Raw genomic sequence first — 18551 nt, 5'->3', positions numbered from 1 at the left:
CGTGCCTTTACCTTGCCGGTGCTTTTACTTAGATGTAAGTAAACCTGCTGAACCAGTTTCACTGGCTTCTGTGACAATTATACAGGTAAGCGTCTCTTTGCTACGCTGTGTTTTGAGTTGTATTCTGAAGCGAGAAATGAATCGTAACGCTGCACTTAACCGCAGACGAAGAAATGGAGGGATGGAGCAGAGAGCTTAGCAGGTTGAACCGGAAACGCCATGACGAGCATGATGCGCGGAAGAAGGTATGTACGTAATGTGATGTTTGTCTTTGTTGTCTACTTTTAGTAGCTATGATGACGGATGAAGTTTCTAAACCCCCACTGTTACCCTAAGCAACCACCTTGGTCTTGAGCACTGCCTCTAGCCTCCTAGCATGAAAAGCACAAAGGCGCCAGACTACAGTTCGCGAGCAGCCAAGTACGGGCGTTATATAGTCTTGCCTGGAGAACTCGAGCTGTGCTGTGTGTCGCAAAATATTGCCGCCAACCTATCAGATCTTCAATGATAACGCCTTTTAGAGCACGGATCGATTCTGTATTTTTGTTCATGCTTATCGCGAAACGCGCTTCTTTGGCTGAGCTACATGTACGCGAAAACTCACGCGAACGCGACGACGGCACACATCGAGCTAAGCCTTCGCGCTAACAGAAATGCATGTGTCGATTGGCTCGTCACTCCGACCTGCCGAAATAGAAAATTTCGCTCCTTCCTCGCCATCGCATGCACAATCAGCTAACAGCATGAACACGAAGCGTACGTTACTGCCGTTCATTTCGTACGCGCTCTCTTTCTCTCTCTTTTTTTTTTTTTGCAGTGTTGCATCGTGTTTGTGCACTTCCGCGTAAATTTCTCGCTTTGTACGAACAATGGTGAATGGCCAAGGATTCTACGAATGTATAATCGCAACAAAAAAAAAATGAGAGGTCAAGTTACTACTCTTATAGGGCAAGTGTAAATCCATTTTGTTGCATGTTATCGCAAAACACTTCAATTCTTGCAATTGTTGTGACTTGCATATGCAAATAGTTTGCGGTGTACTATACCAGCAACACAGAGCGTCGTCGCCGTTTCGCGTTGCCGTCGATTCGCGATTCAAGCATATTCTAAATACCTTGCACTTGGTTGCTTCAAACTTTATGCTGTCAATTGTGCCTTTGTCTCTTCAACAACTATATAACAAAATGTGTGCTTCTTTTGAATGATGCATAGTCTTATTTATCTAAAGAATCAGCCACATTAATTACATTTACCTTTGTGTTTTTACAGGTCCACATTGGCCATGGAAATTGTATGACACCAATTTCAGTCTCCGTTCGAATTCGGACTTCTGCAAGCTGATGTCCGTTTACCTCGGGAGGGACTGAAGTACAAGGAGCGTGACAGGAAGCCTTTGTAGCAGAGCCATCTCAAGAGTGTTCCCTCCACCTTACCCTTTTGGAGTGGCATCAGTGTCAGGTAAACAAAAACATCTTTCCATGAACTACAGAAGAGATTTCATTTGGTTTTGTGGTGGCTGTATACAATATAATTTGAATTGTATATTTAGCGTCGTGGAGGCGAAAAAACAGATTACGTCGCGCACCTAATTATGCCCGTGGTTTTAGACTATTTTTGTAGAGCGCGATTAAACGGTCTAAAATGTTTTAGAGCGAGTGTTAGAGCGAAAATGGCGGCGGCGTCCGCGGTGGAGTGGTGTGAGTGGTGGCTGCGGCGCTGAAGCGGCAACGCCGGCGCGAGCAACGATGAAGGGCGGTGTGTGAGAATGCGTTCTACTTGTTCAGCGAGTTGTTTCGATGCCTATTTCGACTTGAAAATGTGAAAGCGGAATGGTGGTGCGACGAATGCGCCGATGAACTGTGATGAAGCGATCGCAGTCGACCGCTCTGACGGTGCGGCTGTCATGCGTGCTCCGATCTTTAGTTTTTCTTTTTGCCTCCGGAGGATTTCGTCTCCGCAGGTAGTCGGCCTCTCATAACTGACGGTGAGCAAGTGCGTGCGTCAAATGGCTGAACTCAACTGCTGCAAAATTGGCGCTGAAGGGTGGTTGGGTTCCGCAGTGCGCCCAAAGCAAAAGGCGGAGGCGAAGGCGACATACAGTGCAAAACGAATGAGAATGAGCGAGGTTGGTAGTGTATCGCTCAACCGCGTTGCTTTTCCCCGTGCTTGTTCTAACTGAAGCATTTGTGTGTGAGACGTTCGTGTGGACATAAACGTTTATTTTGCCTGTGCTCCGTGGTCGAGCTTTCTTTTTTTTTGTTTCTTAAAAAAAATAAACAAAGACCCGATTACACTGCTTTCGATATGATTTCTCCGGGCATTTAGGACCATCACACAGTACCTTGACTTCAGACGATGCACAAAAGCCGGCACTAGCCGTGGAATCAGCTGTTTTACTGAAAAGCGCCATTTTCACGGTTTGTTTACCTCTGCCAGCGCGCCCTCGCGGCAAACGAAGCTACCCACGGGAGCGTTTAATTGCAAAATTGTAGCTGCTTATGATGTCTTTGATGACGTTGAACTTGAAATGCAGATTCATGAAAAAATAAAGATTGTTTATTTATTCACGTGCTATATCTATAGAAAAGTTAGCGAACGGCTCCTTGACTTGCGAATAAATCTCTTGTAAAAATAAGCGGCCCGGGGCGGCACCCTGGCGATCATTGGTTAATTCCGATTTTCGTCACGCGTTGACGTCTCGCCGAGGCGTCACGGCGTCGCCATTTTGATATCACGCTCTATGGCTTTAGAGCGGGTCCCGTAATTCGGCCCCAGTTCTCTAACGTAAAAGCTTATAGGCTTATGGTAGGAAATAAAAGCTATTGCAATTTCAGGAGATTTTCCTAGCAGAGAAATATTTGCATGGGCCGCAGTTATAAGAGCATTACATACTGGCTGGTCCTGAGCGTATCTGTGCAATAATGGTTAGGCTAAACACGTATAACCTTTTAGTCATTTTCATGAGCTTTATTAAACTCTTTAAACATTTATTTATTGCTCGATATGAAGGCTTACTACTTTGGCATTCTACCACTTACGTTAAAGTTGTGGGCTTTATGTAGGAGAGACGGGCTATGATTTGATAAAACGGTAATACAAAAATGGACTAGTGCTGTCCATTTATAATCCACATAATGAGCACAATGAGGCTTAAATATTCTTGTGCCTGCCACTACAACATTCTCCATAGCCAATGTCTATGGAAAACCGAAAAATACAGCTTTCATTTTTCAGTTACCTTCAAAATAACCAACATCAATTTTCCTACATCGAAACCACTTTTTTGTTTAAAAATGCATTTTAAATAGGTGTTTAATTGAAATCTGCACCTTTTTGTCATTCAGGTGCTCCCGTTCAAGCGCCTTTTGGAAATACAGCTTCATGGATTCCAAATAAAGGCGGCTTCTCACAGGTGTTGTTTCGCATGTCTTCGGCATGCTAGCACACTTTTTTGTGCAGCGCTGCTAGGCCTACATGCCTGCAAAATAGCCCAATTAATGACTATGATCCCATGAGACTAATTTTCCCCCACTTGGCTGTGGTTGCATTTCGCACGTGTGAATATTCTCACAATAAGAGAGAAGACAGTCAAAACAGTATGTGAAATGAACATGCGCCCTCGGACTACAGAACATCAGAGTACGGAATGTCAGATTGCGGGGCATCAGAATGCATCCCGTCACAGTATAGAACAATAGACTACAAAACGTAAAAATAAACTACAGGCAATGAACGTCACAGTACGGAACTACAGACAATGAACGTCACAATATAGAACTACAGACAATGAACGTCACAATACAAAACTACAAACGATGAACGTCAGACTACATGTCAAAAATAGGACAACAGCCGTCGTCCACCACCAGCGGCGGCGGCTGGTGCAAGGACGGCCTATAACAGATAAAAATTCGGTGCCAGGCTAGTCCCCACCGCAAGCGGCGGTGACCCACTTGTACCAGCCCCATCAGGGGAGATCATTAAAGATCCCCAGGTGGTCGAAATTACTTCGCAGCCCTCCACTACGATTCCTCTTTCTTTCCGCTTTCACTCCCACCTTCCCCCTTCCCTTACGGCGCGGTTGAGGTGTCCACAGAAAGCGAGACAGTTACCGCGCCTTTCCCTTCCTATAAATCAATCAATCAGCTTCTTTCTCTCTTTACACTTTCACTCCCACCTTCCTACTTTCCCTTACGGCGCGGTTGAGGTGTCCACAGAAAACAAGTGAGACAGTTACCGCGCCTTTCCCTTCCTATAAATAAATCAATCAATCAGCTTCTTTCTCTCTTTACACTTTCACTCCCACCTTCCTACCTTCCCTTACGGCGCGGTTGAGGTGTCCACAGAAAACAAGTGAGACAGTTACCGCGCCTTTCCCTTCCTATAAATCAATCAATCAATCAGCTTCTTTCTCTCTTTACTCTTTCACTCCCACCTTCCTACCTTCCCTTACGCGCGGTTGAGGTGTCCACAGAAAACAAGTGAGACAGTTACCGCGCCTTTTGCTTCCTATAAATAAATCAATCAATAGTACGAAGTACCATGCGCGGAGAGCAGTGTCAGAAATCGAGCAGCGAGCATAGCTCGAGGAGGTTGCATGCCGACGTGCTTACTTGCATTTTGTTTTTCCTCTTTCTGTTGTTTACAATGTCATGTCAAGCCTATTCGCGATTCCAGCAATACATGCGGCACCTGGCGACGAAACCATGCAACGCGCCAAAGAGGTCCAGTAGCAGACGCCTCTCGCTCGCGCTATGGAAACCCGCTAGCACAGCGCTCGTAGCACCGCAAAAAAGAAAAAATACCAACGGAAAACCGATTCAGCAGCGTTCCGCAGTGCGTGTCAGCACAGTGGCACATAGTTTCATGTATTTCCTTCGTGCTCTAGCGATCGGCGCCAGAGAATCGATGCATTTCCAATCTCCGCGGAACGCACTGAAAGTGCCGTCGACAATTTATATATAGCCTCGTCAGTTTTTTTCATTTCATTTCTCATTTCATTCATTTCTTTCGTCATTCCTTTCGTGGTATTAACTGCCTTCTACAGGCACGGAACACCTACGGATAAGTACCAGTAAACAATACGTACTACGCAGGTCGACTTCTCGCGTCGCATACATAAGTTGATATCAGCGCACGTACGAACCACTGTTGCGACAGCTTGATCATGGCGCTTTTTAGCCTCGTTCTGCTAAAAACGTCATCACCATATGCACGTAAGGGAGCTGTCTCCTACGATCGGCTGAATTCTTCGCCGCTTCAAGCAGGCGTCTCAAGATCTGCAGGCCACGAAGCGCGCGACACTGTGCTCGATCTTGGATGGCGCACGTTACGAGAATTGGGCCCGTTGCGTGATCGTTCGCCTATGTGCGGCCGCTCACTTTCCGCGTCGCAGCTTATCACACTTGAATAAGATCCCCGAATCGGTATAGTTTTGTCGGCGATAGGTCTGCGGCGACTACGCGCGGTGAACCGATTGAGCCGCGGCATTTTTTTTATGTATTCTCAAATAAACGGTAATTCGCCAGGGACAAAGCCCTCTTCGGGCGCTCATTTGGCACAAGTGCCCGCATGTGTATCACACATCGCCAATTACCAAAGGAGCAGTGAATGTAGTTATACATGCATATACATACACACATCGGATCCAGAATTAGCTTAATTACTATATTAATCAAACAATCAAGCGGTTGTTGAATTAATTCAAAAATATTGAAATCAACAGCTTATTTGTGCTCAAAATGCAACTTAGATGAGCTCATCTTTTGTATTCAAGTTCCTGATGGCCCTTCATACGTCTTGCCGCAATCAAGTTTAGTTCTAGGATATTCCATACATGTGATATATGCTGAAGTAAAAGTGAAGTAAACATTGCACATTAAGAAAAGGATATCAATAGACAAATTAATAATTTTCCAGATATATCCACGCATCACCTCATCAAATGCAGCATAAATAACCCATGTGAATAAGTGAAAGTGAATGCAGATTGGCCATACAAAACTAATGTACACAACCTTCCTTGCGATTTGCAGCTACTCTAAAGGCTGTCTCATAAAACAGATGTCAAGAGGAGCTTTATCAGCTGAACGAGCAAGCCAACACACTCATTAGTTTTTCATGTTTGATGACACACTATTAAAGGAGATGGCTTTCTCAACAGCAGCTAGTATTTACTTAATTCCACAACTTCTTGAATGTTTTTCTGCATATGCAGTGCACAAGAGTATTGCAAGTGTGCATAAGCACTCACCAGAATGAGGGGAAGATGTATACACAGTATCAAAGAAAACCAAACAAGGGTTGAGCACGAGCCTGTTTACAAGCAAACATTTTAACAAGATGATCGGTCTTCACCTGGACGAAGAGAAGTCCTTTTGTTGAAATGTTTGCTTACAAACTGAGGCTTCCCCTCAAACCTTGTTTTTTTTTTTGATAATAGATGTCCAACGCTTCAATTTGTCACTTCTCTAATGCTCTAATTTCGTGCTGCTAAATACAAGGTTAAAGGCACAAGCAGTAATTGCCGTGTGCCTCCTGCACCTGATATCAGATTGCTTGTTCTCTTTACAGCAAAGCATTTCAACATTAACACCCAGCCGCACATTCCCCTGCAATATCCCGCTAAGCGCTAAATAAACCACACAGTCTCGACAACAAGTTACCTGTGAAAGGTGCCACTAACTGCTTTCAGTAAACTTGCACACTTGTGTTAACAAAGCACTATTGCATCAATGTCTAAATAGTAGCGACATACTGTACACGACTGTCTGCACTAGACCTAGTTCTCTTGAAATGTATTGCTTTCTGCACCATTCTCACTTTTCCAGTTTACATCTTTGGAAGCTATGTAGGCAACAGCAGCAAGCGTAGCATTGTTCGAGTTGTGTGAAACTATAAATGAGCATCAGGTAAAGAAAGAACATGATATATGGCAGCTATGTACCATAAAGCATAAGTACACATTATTAGTTGCTCTACCATGCAGCTTATATGAAAGGCGAAACTACTTACCACATATGGAAAACATAATTAGCACAGCCCTTGGCTGGAACATAGTGTTTCCACTGTCACTGAAGCCACACTTCATGCTTTCACTTGGGGTTGACACATGAGTAATATCCATCAATGTTTTAATTTTTAGAGCAGTGTTTTCCTGCTACAACTCCGTCATTGCTGCGATCAGCTTGCAGTGAGCAGGAACTGTGTTGTTTTCTCATGAGAATGCACACTCAAGACATTATACATGAAATATTCTTATTACAAACCAGGGAATGATAAACTAGTTTTCTCCATGACAGTTGCACTGTTATTCTGTGTCCTGATCTTTGAACAGCTATGACAAACACATAAAGTGGCCCTGTCATCACTTTTGGCAAGGAGTACAGTGCCATTCAGTGCCAAAGATGTTATCTTCAACAAACACCAGAATACATATCAGTCGTGTATTTCGACATAGAAGACCAGGAGGCATGCTTGAAGGTGATGGTAGCAGAGCATATATTTAGAGCATAATATATATTCAGAGTAAGACTAGGAGGACCAAAGATGAATTTACAAAAACGACTACTTTTTGCTACTTAACTGGTTAGGGCCTAATCACCTAGATGGTTACAACCTAACCATAGAGTCCAAGCTTAGAGTCCAAGCTTAGAATGGAGTGAACTACCCTTTCTTCAATCACTTGGTTAACAAAGAAATATGGGCAGTAATTTTCAGTGGCCGGGCCTGCAAGTCAATTTGTATTACTAGTCTGGCCCTACCCAGGGCCCAACTATATGAACTGTACATCAAAAACAAATACAGTAGCACTTTCTACGGTAAGGTATAAAACCCTCTCCTATCGGGAGGCTGTCTTCCCACTTGCCTCCTGCACCCTGTCGCCCTATAGACACACGCGTTGCTAGTCAAATTCAATTCCAATTTTATTTCCCAGAATGTTCTGGTCGGCTGCCTGGGCTAAAAGCCGCGAGTAAACAGCTTGACGACGCCCACGCAGCCATTATAAAGCAGGTCAGCATACAATAAAATAATATACATACAAATACAAGAAGCAAATACATTTTTTAATGTTTTAAATGCAGCTAACCGGATCACTAATGTAATTAATGCAATGGAAACAGGTATCATCACAACAGCATCTAAATATCAGTTCTGCAAGCAAAACAAACTATCAGGATATATTCACAGAATCACTGAAAAAAAAAAATTACCGCAGATAGTGCATATTTTAACAACACTATAAGTACGAAATTATAACAGTGGCCATGAATGAAAATAAGAGAGAACTTTATAACTGTGGAAGATACCATCGGGTTACATAACTACAAGACACTGATGCAGTGCAGCTTTAGTGGACTAATTTACGTCTTTTAATTTATTCAAAATTGAGGGAAGAGTATATTCTAACGTCTGCAGCCTATAGTCCGTGCAAAAAAATAGTACCAGCCACTTGTCTGTGTTACGTGGTTCACTAGATGTCTATTTTCTTTCAGTAGGGTGGCATCTTTAATCATAGTTCTGAAGCTGGAAGGAAAATAATATAACAACAGAACTCGAAATTCATACATATTTTGAATCTTTACTACATTATATGTCTGGAGAACTTGTCGAGTATGGGCTAAGTAACCAAGATTTGCTATATGACGAATGGTTTTCTTTTGAAGGAGATAAATGTTCCCCATGTTTGTTTTAGTAGTTGTGAGCCAAACTAAAGAACAATAATTCATACACGAGACGAATAATGCATTATATATCTGAAGTTTTATTTTAGAAGGAAGAAAAGTATGGCAACGAGAAATTGCACATGTCACTGATGATAGCTTATTAACACCTGAATATACGAATCCCAAGTCCACTGATTCTTTCCACTGATGTGCTTCCACGTGCCATTTATGATTGTATTATGCCAAGAACAACATAAAAGGGCTGCAAAGCCTGTACGCCCAAGGCGATTCAGGGCTCTGAGCAGGAGAGGATGAGAGATTCTAGTTCCCATGCTTTGTACTATGCCAGAGTGATGTTTCAGCTGCTTCCTCAGGCACTCTGTCGCCTCATCAGAGAAGGTAAGGAGAATGCGCATTTCCCATGGCACTCGGTTGTATTGTTACAAAGTGCTGTTACGTATTCCAGAATGGCACCCATGTTAGTTCATGCAGCGGCATGGGTGGCTGAACGCTTTTTCAAAATTGGGGGAGGGGGGGATTTGCCTATAGTAGAGGAAGTTGCCTAGGCGGGTAATGGAGGCGTGCATCTGTATGTGAGTGCAGACCTGCAGAATCGCTACTGCACAACAATAACATATTAAGTGGAAATATATTATTGCACTCACCAAAGTATTGTTTTACAAATGAACACCAATCTCCTTCAGTACAGTATATGCCTCATTCGGCCTCCTAGCCTCACTAAGCCCTATGACATCCCATTTCATGCCCTCTAGTTCCCCTAACAGCACTGCTAAACTAGCTTCACTAGCTAGGGTTCTAGCATTAAACATTGCCAGGGTCAGTTTCCAATGGCGGCCTGTACAGCGGAGCCAGGCATTCTTAGCACCCCCTGCTGCGTCATAGGTTTGACCGCCGCCGTAGTCAGTTTTTCCGCAGCCGCTGGTGACTGAGGGCCGGGGTTTTTTGAAGCTTATCATAGGAGTTTGCGGCCTATTACTGCACCAGGGTGGCCAACTCCTGTTCTGGTGAGGGAGTGCGTTGCCGGAGGTGTTCACCGGCATCAGGTCGCACCCCAAACCTGTTTATGCAATTCCATCGACACGCAGATTTTTTTTTATTTTTTGTTCATCCGGTGGAAGATTGCGCGGCACCGGGATTTGAACCCTGTTCCTCTTGCATGCGAGGCGGATGTTCTACCGCTACGCCACCGCTGCACCCGTGGCGTAGATTTTATGCTGACCTGCAATGCCTTTTAGACCGCACTCTATCATCAGACGTCTATTTTCTCATAGGAAACTGGAATGCTAAGGTGGGAAGTGAAGAAATATCCGAAATTACAGGCAAGTTCGGTGTTGGTAAGCCAAATGAAGCTGGGCAGAGGCTAGTAGAGTTTTGTCAAGAAAATAGCCCGACCATAGCGATAGCTCATTTTCAACTGCACAAGAGGCGCCTGTACACATGGACTCCACCGGACGGTCTGTAAAGGAATAATATTGATTATATTCTTTGCCGGCAGAGATGGAGAATCACTATACAAGCAGTAAAAACAAGGCCTAGGGCCTATTGTGGCAGCGATAATCAGCTTCTTGTTGCCAAATTTAAGCTTCAATTGAGGAAAACGCAGAAAACTAGAAGGCTTTTCAGGTAAGATCTGGATCAAATTCCATCAGAATATACTGTGGGAGTGAGGAATCGATTTCAAAAATTAGACCTAGGAGACAGAGAGCCTGAAGAGATGTGGACTGATGTTCGTGATATAGTACAAGAAGTTGCTACTAAGGTAGTTCCAAAGCAAAAGAAATGCAAGGAAGAGAACTGGTTATCTGAAGAGGCTTTGCAAATAGCTGAGGAAAGGAGGATGGCAAAAGTTATAAGAGAAAGAGAAAGAGACACGGTTCTCAATGCGGATTTTCAGAAAATAGCAAGGAGAGATAAGAATGCCTTTCTGAACATACAGTGCCAAGCAGCTGAGGACAACAGCCAACTGAGGAACACGAGAGCTCTGTATAAGATAATCAAAGATATCAAAGGAAGCTTCTGTGCTACGCTGGGCGTAATAAAGGACAAACGAGGTAGGGACCTCACCGAATCCTCAGAGATAAAGAAGTTGTGGCAGGAATACACAGAACTGTACAAGGACCCGGATGTGCAAACCCAACATAAGACGGTTGTGATTATGATCTCGAGTCGGGCATCCTGAAGTGTGAAGTTCAATGGGCCTTAGCCAGCCTTGCTAAAAACAAAGCTAGTGGAATTGATGGCATTCCAGTTCAGTTGCTTCAAAACCTCAACCATGACGCTGTTAACGTTCTGTATACATTATGTCAGCAAATTTGGACAACCCTGCAGTGGCCACAGGATTGGAGGAGGTCAGTTTACATCCCCATTCCAAAGAAAAGCAGTACCAAAGATTCTTCCAACTGCTGCACGATCGCGCTTATTTCGCATGCTAGCAAGGTGATGTTGAAAATCCTCCAAGGTAGGCTGCAGCAGTATGTGGATCGGGAGCCTCCGGACGTGCAAGCTGGGTTTCGCAAGGGCAGAGGAACTAGGCACCAGGTAGCCAACCTTCGGTGGATCATGGAAAAAGCAATAGAGTTCCAGAAACCCATCTACTTCTGCTTTATTGATCATGCGAAAGCGTTTGACTGCGTAGGTCACAGCAGATTGTGGCAAGCTCTCCAAGAACCTTACATATACGGATGATTCGACTTTATTGGCAGAAAGTGAAGTGCGGAGAAAAATGCATCGGGTTCGTCGGACATAAACCTGAACCCCACCGATCGGGTCCGTCCGCCGTACTCCTGAAAAATATTTGCCGGATCCGTCCAACGTATCCCGAAGAAAAACGCACCGGGTCCGTCAGATGTACCTTTAAGACCATTGATCGGGTACTTCGATTGTACCTTTAGCCACAGCCTTTAAATAAAAGTTTTGTCTCTCTCTCTCTTCACCCCAGCGTTACTAGGGGATTTCTCAAGCTGAGAGGCAGCCGCGGCAAGCTACTCGTATTTTTTACAAGACCCCTTTGGCATGTACTGTGTTATCGAGGTTTACCAGAGAGGCGACAACTAGGAGTAGGTTTCCTTATCAATAAGTATAGAGAGGGTAATATAGATGAATTCTATAGTATTCATGAGAGGGTTGCAGGCATCGTAATTAGGCTTAATAAGCGGTATAAGCTGAAGGCTGTACAGGCCTATGCACCTACATGTAGTTATGATGACCAGGTAGTTGAAAGCTTCTATGAAGATGTAGAATCGGCAATGCGAAAAGTACCTTGGTATTAACCTCACTAGCGATTTATCATGGACGTACCACGTCAACCACATAATAAATTCATCTAACCGAACAATTGGCTACCTTCGTCGTAATCTACGCATGGCTCCTTCTTCCTTAAAACTGTTAACTTACAAAGCACTTGTGCGACCGAAACTTGAATACGCTAGTGCTATCTTTGATCCTCATCAAACTAACCTTATCACAGCTCTTGAATCTGTACAGAACCGTGCTACTCGCTTTATCCTATCAAACTACTCAAGATATTCTAGCATATCTGCATTAAAGCTTCAACTTCAACTTCCTTCTCTTGCTTCCCGTCGCCAAATTTCACGCCTCTGCCTTTATCACAAGTTCTTTCATAGTTCACCTCGTGACAGCCAGCTCATCCAACCTGTACGTCGAACATCCCGCACAGGCCATTCTAACAGCGTCATCCCGCATCGTGCCCACACTACTACATTCCAGAAGTCTTTTTTCGTATACACAGCTCGCGACTGGAATGACCTTCCCAGCAGCCTTGCCCTAATCTCCGACCCTGCTCATTTCAAGACTGCCATCGAAGAAGCCTCATCATCTTTGTAATCACTTCACAAAAACTATTGTTAACCGCCGTTCAAGCGCCCACCCCTCATGTAATGTCCCATCGGGGGGCCCTTGAGGTTGTAATAAATAAATAAATAAATAAAGACGCAGTATACTGTACTAATGGGCGACTTCAATGCCAAGGTAGGGAAAATGCAGGCAGAGACAAGGCAGTAGGTGACTATGGCATTGGTTCTAGGAATAGCAGGGGGGAGTTACCAGTTGAGTTTGCAGAGCGCAATAACTTACGAATCATGAATACCTTCTTCAGCAAACGGAAGAACCGGAAATGGACATGGAAAAGTCTTAACGGAGAGACTAAAAATGAAATCGACTTCATAATGGGTTCAACCCCCGCCATTATGCAAGATGTAGAGGTAATCGGGAAAGTGCGATGCAGTGACCACAGGATGGTGAGGTCCCGAATTAGCCTAAATCTGAAGAAGGAATGCAACAGATTAGTAAGAAAGAAACCCATCAACGAATTAGCGGTGAGGGGGAGGGCAGGAGAGTTCAGGATCTCGCTACAGAATAGGTATTCAGCTCTAACTGAGGATGGCGACATTACCCTAGAGGCAAGGAACAATAATTTCAGAGATATCATTACTGAGTGCGCGGTAGAAGTAGGCGGTAGGATAGTTAGAGAGGATACCGGTAAGCTGTCTAAGGAGACGAAAGATTTGATTAAGAAACGCCAGAGTATGAAAGCTTCCAATCCAACAGACCAGATCGAATTGGCCGATATATCAAAGCTAATCAATAAGCGCAAGGTGGCCGATATAAGGAAGTATAACATGGAGAAAATTGAGCATGCTGTAATGAACGAGGGAAGGTTTAAAGCGGTAAAGAAGAAATTGGGCATAAGCAAAAACCAGATGTATGCGATAAGGGACAAGGCGGGCAACGTCATCAATAATATGGACAAGATAGTCAAAGTAGCCGAGGAGTTCTATACAGATCTCTACAGTAGCCAAAGTAGTCAGGACCGTAAAGAGATAAGCGCGAGGGAAAAACGGTCAGACGTTCAACCAGTGACGAAGGACGAGGTCAAGAAAGCATTAGAAACTATGGAAAGGGGGAAATCGACTGGAGAGGATCAGATAACTGCAGATTTGCTGAAGGACAAAGGGGGGGGGGGGGGGATATCGTGCTAGAAAAACTGTCCAACCTATATACGCAGTGCCTGGGGTCATCGACGGTACCGGAACCATGAAAGAATGCAAACATTATCCTCATTCACAAGAAAGGGGACTCTAAGGACCTTAAAAATTACAGACCAATCAGCTTACTGTCTGTTACGTATAAGGTATTTACTAAGGTAATCGCTAATAGAATCCGGACAACCTTAGACTGCAATCAAGCAAAAGATCAAGCAGGGTTTCGAAAACGGTACTCTACTATCGATCGTATCCATACCATCAATCAGGTGATAGAAAAATGCTCGGAATATAACCAGCCCTTATACATAGCATTCATTGATTACGAAAAAGCATTTGACTCAGATGAAACCTCGGCGGTGATGCAGGCATTGCGAAATCAGGGGGTAGACGAGCCGTACGTGAAAGTGCTGGAAGATATGTACAGTGGCTGCACAGCAGCCATAGTTCTGCATAAAGAAAGTAACAAAATTGCCATAAAGAAAGGTGTTAGGCAAGGAGACACAATCTCCCCAGTACTATTCCCAGCTTGTTTAGAGGAAGTATTCAGAGACTTGGAATGGGAGCAGTTAGGGATAAGGGTAGAGAGAATACCTCAGTAATCTGCGATTTGCTGATGAAATTGCCTTGCTAAGTAACTCGGGGGATGAACTGCAGATAATGATTGATGACCTAGACAGGAAAAGTAGAAAGGTAGGCTTGAAAATCAGTATGCAGAAGACTAAGGTAATGTTCAACAGCCTCGGGAAGGAACCGCAGTTTACGTTAGGTAGCGAAATACTGGAAGTAGTAGGCGAATATGTCTACTTAGGACAGGTAGTAACCGCAGATCCAAATCATGAAAAGGAAATAACAAGAAGAATAAGACTGGGATGGAGAGCATTTGGCAAGCACTCGCAGACTGACTAGCAGCTTACCGGTATCGCTCAAGAAGAAAGTATACAACAGTTGCACCTTGCCTGTACTCACCTATGGGGCTGAAACGTGGAGGCTAACCAAAAGAGTTCTACTTAAGTTGAGGACAACCCAGAGGGCTATGGAACGAAAAATGACGTAGGGGTAACATTAAGAGATAGAAAGCGTGCAGAGTGGGTCAGAGAAATAACTTAAGTTACCGACATTCTAGTGGAAATTAAGAAGAAGGAATGGACATGGGCAGGACATGTAGGGCGAAGAGAGGATAACCGATGGTCGCTGAGGGTAACAAACTGGATTCCAAGGGAAGGAAAGCATAGCAGGGGGCGGCAAAAAGTTAGGTGGGCGGATGAGATTAATAAGTTCGCAGGGGTGAAGTGGATGCAGCTAGCACAGAACCGGGTTAAGTGGAGAAACATGGGAGATGCCTTCGCCCTGCAGTGGTTATAATCAGGCTGATGATGATGATGAATATGACCAATCTCCGTCAGCAGTAGCCATGCGATAAGTTTGTGGGGTTGAATGTCCCAAAGCGACTAAGGCCATGAGAGATGCCGAGGACTCCGGAAATTTCGAGCACCTGGGGTTCTTTAACATGCACTGACATCGCACAGCACACGGACACCACTGTGTTTTGCATAGCCATGCGATACTCGTGAAAACCCAAACAGAAAGAAATGTCACGAGGATGAACTACAGTGTAAGAATTTCAATCAAGCGAACCCTTGCTGGGCTTATCAAAGCCAACAACAGAAGGTTTGAAGGAATTGAGCTAATTATCTGAACGATACATGAAATGCAGAAGAGGTTGACAATGAACTGATGAGCTTGTATAAAGATGCAGGAAGCCTGCTCGTCTTCATAAATCCTTTTTAAGTTAAGAAACGAAGCTTAAGACCATAAGCTAGAATGTGTGGGGTACGTGAGGTACCAGAAAACGTTTAATTAAAAAATTGTCACTGTATGTCCTATAGATTTAAACTTTATGTGGAGTGGGGCTTTAATTTACAAAGTTGTGAAGTAGTTGCAATCATAGATAAGCACAATACTGAGCTGCAGAGAGACTAGTTTGGCAGTCTAACAGTTTTTGAACTACCTTACTGAAGATCCGGTGCCCAAATAAATATTTTCGCCTCCTCCCAGCGTCGACTAGGGATGCCCGACAGCCTTCAGCTTCATGGGCACAAAGCGCCCAGTGATAGGAAACTAGTGTGACGTGATGCTTATCTTGTGTATCACAACTCAGACAACTTGGTGCGTACTAAAAAATTTTCTTTTGGCATTCAAGCAATCATAGCTAGAGTACAGACAGATTTACTTTTAAGATTCGAGTAAGCAATGTATAAATGTCTGATGAGAATTTTGCATGAAATGTGTTTGCACAGACTGCAGATGCATAGTTTGTAAAAATTGACAAAGCATCAAATTTTATTTCTTAGTCATGCAATACATCACTATGCTACCTTCCATCTCTAAATTTCTACAAGGTAAAGACTACCCTTTTCCTTAAATTATAAGGTGTTCTAGTCTTTGGGGGTGTTATTTGGCATACACTAAGTGGCTGAGAAGCAAGCCTTGTTGCCTGGCAAAGATGGTATGTGTGATAATTGCAGTGATACAATCCTTTTGATATCTGAGTCAAGAGAATGTTCAGTGTCATTGACTCGGCTTTTCTTGTCGCCCTCTGCGCCGCATGTTCCACACACAGGCATCCGCCGGTCCTCTTCAGCGCAAGAGGTTGATGTGGATGGCAGCCTTTTCAGCTGCATTGTTAAAAAACACAATTAGAAGAATGAAAAATACTAGCAGTAAATGAAACGAGCACTATGGTTCATAGAAATTGTATAAACATAAAAATATGGCAAAGAAAGCCTCTGCCAACTGAGTACAAATAAAATAACTTCACAAAGGAGTCGGCAACTAAAATTGTAGAAAAAATTGCTCAATTCCTTTGCCAAAGATATGTAACATCTTAAGAAACATGTTTAAAACAACAGATTAAAATAACAATCATATGCTGTTTCACAGTCTGGTAAAAAGGTCTACCTTATTAAAAGAAGGACAAGTCGCTCTTATACCATGCTCGAGCTATTAGCCCCGAAAATACGTCGAAGCATATTCTTCCTCAAGCGGAACTTTTTTCTCTCCTAACATATCTTCCAAGTAGTACTTCGAGTCTATAGAGAACCGGTTATATATCATGTAACCAGAAAAGTTCCAAGCTCAGAAGCTGGTGTTATATATATAAACTCTTGCTACCCATCCTACACAAGCGGTGCCATGCTCCCTTAACCTTCAACCAGGCCAGTGGCAAAGTACTGGGTGAGATACCATGTAACACATGTTATGGTCCGAACGATTTAGGCACACCGCTTTAGGCACCCGAATGAGAAAGGTACACACATCCAGGGCGTGTGCCTTGCAACAACTGGTAACTACTGTGTAGAGTGCACAGTAGGGGAGCCAAAGTTGCCATAATAATTTCACTTTCACTTCAATTGTTGAATCACTTTACTGGTTCAAGCTTCAAAGGAGCAAGATGAAATTGAGGGTGACTTGCCATGCAGGCCAACAGAAAGCATAGTTTTATGGTTTACTTTCCTGTCTGCCCTTTTAACAACTTTCTTAGCAACTTTCTTTTTTTTTAACCCTGTAACTGGGTTGGAAGTACATCATCGACAGGTAGACACAAGCCAGGCGGGCCGAGCAGCGTGTGCGTACGACACAATACGGAATTTATACTAACAAGCTTCTCGATCACGTGCCTGAGGGAGCGAAAATTTCCGAGGGCCTCGCTAGAGAACGAGTTTATAATACCCGGTAGCCTAGATGTAAATATACACGCGAAAGAGGCGATGCAGCACGCACGCTTTTCGAAGGCATCACTTATCACACTCGCACTCTCGAGGAAAGCAAATGCACACGTGCACGTCACACAGACAGTCGGCGTAGCGACATAACACGCAAACGCAAGACACCGGCGTCCTCAAATTGACGCCTAGCAATGCAAGCGGCACCATCAATGACGGAAGAATTATTGCACTAGCTCAGTGAAATGCGCTGTTAATTTAAACTGCACTATCGTGAACAAGCTAAATCTCATCAAAAACAAAATTCGTTTAAAATCATGATGACCCTTCTCGTCACTAATAGCTTCATGTATTATTCTTGGAAACGAAAACATACCGCTGACTGGGAAAAAAAAAACAGCGGCAACAAGCTCGACGACCGGAGGCTCGTAAGATGACCGTGGCGCCTTTCCATTCATGCTGAATAATTGCGAAATCGTTGAGGTCCTTACCTGTAGTAATATGTAAACGCAGTGCAGTGCCAACGTGCTTCCGTCGAAGCATCGGCGATGCAGTAACACGTCGCTTCTCTCCACGGCAGATTTCATAAACACGTTCGTCAGCTGATCACAATTTCCTGAGGATCTCCAGCGACGCCTGCGTTTGAACTTCGGTCTGATAGTCCCTGGGGCACTTGCGGCATGTCAGAATGAAGCGTGAACCGTCACAAACGCGACCAATCTTCTCAAAACACCTCAAATTTCGTCAAAAGCTAGGAATAGCAATACATTTTAAAGGGACGAGTTGCGCGCAGACCTCGATACCGCCACCATCTTGCCCAGTGTAGCCAGACTTCGCAGCGACCCCTAAGTCCCTAGAGTTGCGATTCTGTGGCAATGTAAAAGAAAGGCGTTGGTAGAAGCTACGGAGTCGAAATGCATCAGCTCACTCCGCACAAGAATATAGTGCCTTCAGAAAATTCGCAGGTGATGCTCTGGAATGTTATACAATTACGCAACTATTAACCTTATTACTGTATCACGCTTATACTACAATATCTAGTACAGCGGGAGTTTAATACGCAGCGTTCATGTCGACGGTTGCGCGGCCTGTCGACAATCTTGTAAAGCTCAAGCAGCGTACGCGGAGGCCGGAAGGTA

This window comes from Amblyomma maculatum, chromosome 11 (genome assembly GCF_055883805.1).
Source record: "Amblyomma maculatum isolate TAMU_Amacu chromosome 11, ASM5588380v1, whole genome shotgun sequence".
Classification (NCBI taxonomy): Eukaryota; Metazoa; Arthropoda; class Arachnida; order Ixodida; family Ixodidae; genus Amblyomma; species Amblyomma maculatum.
Note: the sequence above shows the minus strand (reverse complement) of the source record.